Genomic DNA, 5,843 nt, shown 5'->3' with positions numbered 1-5,843 from the left:
AAAGAAAAAAAGGAAGAAAAATCAGAATCCAGCTCAAGTGTGCAACAGTGACACTGGCCACAGGAAGGGGGTGCGTGTGTGTGTGTTTTCCAGTCATTATGCATCTTCGCCCGACTCCTTGAGCCTGGGTTTGTTCCTGTGAAAGCAGCACCCAGCACAGGGCCGGGAACACAGTAGGTGCCTAATAAGTGTTTCATGCGTTCACGAGTGTGCAAACGGTTTGTACGCACTATACAAAAATAACGGTTCACAATAGGAGGAAAAATTCCCCTTCTCCGTGTTGCCGCTACCCAGCGAGGCACTGACAAGCCAACCACAGTGTTTGTTAGTTGACAAACGGGACAGCAGCGGAACTAGAATTCCGAGTGCTCTGTACGCGATTTACAGCAGTGGTAAGAGTAAAACTGAGCATGCGCAGCACACCAGCCATATGGACTCATAATTCTCCGTCCGAAAACGTTTGCTAGGTGCCTCGTTAGCGCAGTAGGTAGCGCGTCAGTCTCATAATCTGAAGGTCGTGAGTTCGATCCTCACACGGGGCACAATACTTTTGTTTGCTGTCCTTACAGCCGCACCGAAAATAAACGTTTTGTTTGCTGGTCAAAGTCCCGGGCTGAAAATAAGGAGAAAAGACGTATCTGCGACGAGTATCCGGCGACCAGGTGAACCTGTTAAGAAGAGCCCCCGCCAAGACCGCCGTCGCGCTGCGGCCCGAGTTCCCAGGAAAGAGCACTTGTGAGGGCCTGGAGCAGCCCCCGACTCCTCGACCTGCTCTCGCCCTTGCCCTTGCCCTTGCCCTTGGGTACTGGCCGTCGCCGGGGGGTCGCGCTCTGGGTTAGGGCGGGAGTCCGGGTGGTCACAGTCCAGGACCGCGCTGCGAGCGCGGCGGGGTTCAAGGCCGTCTAATGGAGGCAATAGAGGAGTGACTGGGAACACTGTGTGGGGCGGCGAGGGGGTTGCGGGATGGGTAAGCAGCGTGGATGAGAGGCCAGCGGTGGGCACCGAACCTATCTGGACATGGCAGGTCATGATAGGGTCTGGGGAGAGGGGTCTCAGGGAGGTCATGCAGGCGCTGGGATATGCCATATGCCGGGAACTGTGTCAAGATTGCATCTGAAACAGACGCTGCAACTGCGGTCCTCACCTACTACGTTCTTGCTAACCCAGCCATTCTCAAAGATTCATCTCCCTTCTGCCCAGGTCAAATAGCGAATTAAATTACGATGGAATAGCTATAACTAGCCCTTCATCTTTCAACTCTTTGCTGGTGGCATGATTCTCGTCAGTTTCCTTGGGGATTTTTTTGTTTGTTTGTTTTTTTGAGACAGGGTCTCGCTCTGTTGCCCAGGTTGGACTGCAGTGGCATGGTCTTGGCTCACTGCAACCTCTGCCTCCCAGGTTCAGTCAATCGTCCTGCCTTAACCTCCCTAGTAGCTGGGACTACAGGCAGGTGCCACCACACTGGGCTAATTTTTGTATTTTTAGTAGAGACAGAGTTTCACCACTTTGGCCGGGCTGGTCTCGAACTCCTGACCTCAGGTGATCCGCCCACCTCGGCCTCCCAAAGTGCTGGGATTACAGGTGTGAGCCACCGCACCCAGCCCCTGGGGATAATTGTGATAACTTTTTACTAGCCAGGTTTACTATCCTGGCAAGGACATTCCAGGGGCTTTCACTTGAATCTTTCTAGGATAATAGCTCTTACTCAATGGGTCTTAGTGCCAACGGGGAGATTCTGCCATTTTTCATGTATGTTTATTTCGGTGATATATTCGGGTACTCAGAAAATAACCACAGGTTGGTTTCATGGCCCTATTCACCCTCTGTAATTCAAACTTTGCTCAAGACTCCTTTGATCAACTGACCACCGTTAGTCCTGACTTTCACTGGTAGGCCACAGTAATTAGTGTCAATTCAGAACCCATGTTCAGTAATCCCTGGGAGATATGGGTGTTTTCTTTTCCCTAGTACACAACCCTTCAAGTAAATGGCAAGAGGTTTCTTTGGGAAAGGGTCAAAGAATACTCATAAGCACATATATGTGGCACTGCTTCAGGGTCCTTCCTCAGGGAGACCTGGCCTCCCCTTCAATCAAGAGGCTTTGGATCTGGGAATCATTTTCATACTGGAAACTGGGTGACAGGTATGACGCTCCATGGTGATGACTCGAGTCAGTTTTTTGGCTACCAGGTCTGGAGTTTTTCCTGTTACATATCTCAAGCAACATTTTAGTAGGCTACCTATCTATTTCATTCTTACGGACAGTGTAGTCAATTATCAGTAGCCAAAAATCCTTTAATACTACTACCGCCCTGCTGCCCTTTACTGTAAATGGTTGTCTGGTAATTAAATGCTGCTACCTGGTCTCTGCTGCCTCTATTATCCCCACTGAAACCAGGGAGCACATCCATGGTGGTGGGATCTCTCCCCGTCACGTCTTGTTGCATGAGCCACCACAGAGCTTTTCAGGTTTATAGGTGCTCCCTTGCTCAGTGCCTTCATAAAGGAAGTTGCTTTTGGACCCAGAGCATGGCATTGGGAGGTGAGTGAGGAGGCCAGATGTGATCAAGCCACCCCTACATTCCTCAGGTATCCCTGAGCCTTTGGATATCTGCATCCACATCATACCAGGGAAATTCTGGCATCTGTCTCATTAGATAGAGGCCAAGATTGAGTCCACACTCCTGTTAACCAACCCAGTAAACTGTGGAGCCACTTTCAATGGCATGAGCGTGGCAGTTATCAATCATCTCAGGTCTGCAGCGATGGGCTGGGCTCTTGAGGCATTTCTCCTTACAATGCGCATGATGCTGAGCTGTCAATAGAGGGTGCTGAGGGACACTGCAGGAGAAACAGGGCTTCTCTTCCTTGCTCCAATGTTCTGTTTGGCTTACTCTTGCTTCATGGCCCACCAGCGGTGCGTGTGCATGGGGGACATCTAGTCGTGCTCTGCCCCGTGTGCCTAGTGTGCACAATTGCTTTATCACTTCACAGTCCTGGCCCAATGACCACGTCACTATAGTCTTCCCGGTCTGGACACTGGCATGTTCCAGGCCTCATGCCAGCAGTGCCACCCTGACGCACTCTGAGTACCTGCCTGCTGGCCTGTTTGCCTGTGCCTGAGGGTGGTTTCTTGTGGCCCTCTGGATATGGCCAGCCTGCACACCACCCTGACAAGCGGGGTCCTTATGCCCTGCCTCCCTGTGCATTTTTACCAGCCTCGGATTGTCTGTGCCCAGGAGAGTTGTTTCCTGCTGCCTGGGGACATGGACTACCCCTGGCCTGGCTAAGTCTGAGACCCTCCCCAATATCCAGTGGTCCGCAACCACACCTTCTTTGACCAGGTCTGAACCTAAGCCTGGGGGAGGAAGGAGCCTCCCTTCCAAGTCTGTCCTTCCTTGAGTGCTCTCCTCAGTCCTACGTACCCTGTAGAGTTCTCTTTACATCTTCATAGTTGCTCCCCATCATAGTTTAATAAGTCTTTACATTAAACTTTCCTCATCCAAACAACTGTCTGGTTTGCTTCCTGACTGGACCCAGGCTGACACAATGAGATTAAACATTAAATCCAGACTCTCGGATAAGCACACCCATATTAATAAATTAAGCCTTATGCAGTCCTTGTAGTCAACTGCTATAACGCCCCACATGCAATGGCTGTGGAAAGACCTTTAGCAAATGCTGAGATCTTGCTCAACCTGGGAGAATTCATACTAGAGAAAAACTCTACGAATGTAAATAAATTCGAAAAGGCCCCTAACCAACTTCATAACTTATTTAGCACCACTGAATTCATATTGGAAAAAAACTTTCCAAAAGTAGCCAAATGTGGAGAGGGATTTAGCTGAAGCCCAACATTTAGCCAACATTGCAGAATTCACACCAGAGAGAAACTTTATGGATATAATAAATATAAAGACCGCTCTTCTTTAACAAACTCAACGGAGTAATGGAGAGAAACTTTTTAAATGTAGCCAAGAATTTTAGCCGAGTTCAGTCCTTATTCAATTCCAGAGAATTCACACTATAAAGAAATTGAAGATTGAAGATATAATGTCAAGAAGCAGGAAGAAATAATCAGAAATGTATTTTATATATTTCATTAAATGTGATAACCTTTGCAATACCAACCAAGCACATATGACTGAGGCGCTTCAACCAAGTATCTGAAATCTGCTAAGGCAGTGATTTTATCAAGATTATCGGAGAAATGTAGGCTCAGAGAAAACTGGAAGCATGTGATAAAAACTTCATTTGGGTGAGGGCATTCATAGTGCACTTTCACTGGATGAACAGGAACTTTTTTCAAAAATTAACTACTGCGGTTCTAGATATAAAAAAGAGGGTTTTTATCCTAGTAAAAGAGGACCTGAAATAGAGGTAAAAAACTGCAATAGACAGCTTGTTTCTGGGTGGCAGAATCACAGAATTTGAGAATTTCGATGCTTTCCGGTGAGCAAGCAATTCTAGTCTACCAAAGTTTCCATCACACTCTACGTAGTCTATATCCTGGGATTCCTGTTGTCACACCAGCTTGGTCCATGCAGGCATATGTTTGCAGCCACCTAACAATGTACAGAAAACTAGGCTGAGGAAGATACTCTTGGGAAACCAATGCTCTGTGTAACGCCAAGGTATCATTTTAGAACTTTGCTTATTGGGCAAAAGAGAGCACTTTGCTGAAAATATTTGATTAACCATAAGATTATGCTTCGTGGTACCGGAAAAAATAATTACTACTACATATTGTACACTTACTATGTGTCAAGCACTGGGCCAGGAACTTTTTAGGCCTGATCTCTTTTTTTTTTTTTTTTTCAGATGGAGTCTCACTCTGTTGCCCAGACTGGAGTGCGGTGGCGTGATCTTGGCTCACTGCAACCTCTGCCTCCTGGGTTCAAGCGATTCTCCTGCCTCAGCCTTCCGAGTAGCTGGGATTACAGGTGTGTGCCACCACACTCGGCCAATTTTTGTAATTTTAGTAGAGAAAGAGTTTCGCCATGTTGGCCAGGCTGGTCTCAGACTCCTGACCTCAAGTGATCCACCTGCCTCAGTCTCCCAAAGCACTGGGATTACAGTTGTGAGCCACCACGTCCGGCCTGGCTGATTTTACTTAATCCTCATATGAAGTAATTTTTTTTTTTTTTTGAGACGGAGTCTCGCTCTGTCGCCCAGGCTGGAGTGCAGTGGCCGGATCTCAGCTCACTGCAAGCTCCGCCTCCCGGGTTTACGCCATTCTCCTGCCTCAGCCTCCCGAGTAGCTGGGACTACAGACGCCCGCCACCTCGTCCGGCTAGTTTTTTGTATTTTTTAGTAGAGACGGGGTTTCACTGTGTTAGCCAGGATGGTCTCGACCTCCTAACCTCGTGATCTGCCCGTCTCGGCCTCCCAAAGTGCTGGGATTACAGGCTTGAGCCACCGCGCCCGGCCATATCAAGTATTTCTACCCTCCTTTCAGAGAGTAAGGTTCGGGAGGTCACAAGCAGCCCCACTGTGGAGCCAGGAAGAGGAGGGACGGAGGAAGAGCAGTCGGTGCTGCCAGAAGAAGTAGGCAGAGGGCAGAAGGAGCTGGGCCAGAGATGAGATGTTGCGAGTCCGGTGGGATCCCTGACAAAGAGGAGGTCCCGCTGGCAGAGGCAGGGGTGGCAGGAAGGTGGTGATGGAGACCACTCCACGCTGCTGGTACTCTCCACCTGCTGCTGAGTTCTCTCTCAGTCCAGGCTATAGAGCTGTTGAGATCATTTCCTGTTCTTTATTTCTCCATTCATCTTTAAGATAAACCTTTATCAACTAAAGTTACTGATGTTTATGCCGGTCCCTGCAACCTGAAAGCTTAACACAGC

The 5,843-nt window shown here is 48.6% G+C and overlaps 1 non-coding gene across 1 annotated transcript; it reads left to right on the top strand.

Annotated features, from left to right (window-relative positions):
* The first annotated feature begins 469 nt into the window (after positions 1-469).
* TRNAM-CAU (transfer RNA methionine (anticodon CAU)) lies at positions 470-542 on the top strand. The gene has a single exon. It is a non-coding gene; the product is annotated as a tRNA-Met (tRNA).
* Positions 543-5,843: the final 5,301 nt, after the last annotated feature.

The sequence above is a fragment of the Chlorocebus sabaeus genome, chromosome 8 (assembly GCF_047675955.1).
Source record: "Chlorocebus sabaeus isolate Y175 chromosome 8, mChlSab1.0.hap1, whole genome shotgun sequence".
In the NCBI taxonomy this organism is placed as follows: domain Eukaryota; kingdom Metazoa; phylum Chordata; class Mammalia; order Primates; family Cercopithecidae; genus Chlorocebus; species Chlorocebus sabaeus.
This window is presented reverse-complemented; position numbering and strand designations above follow the sequence as displayed.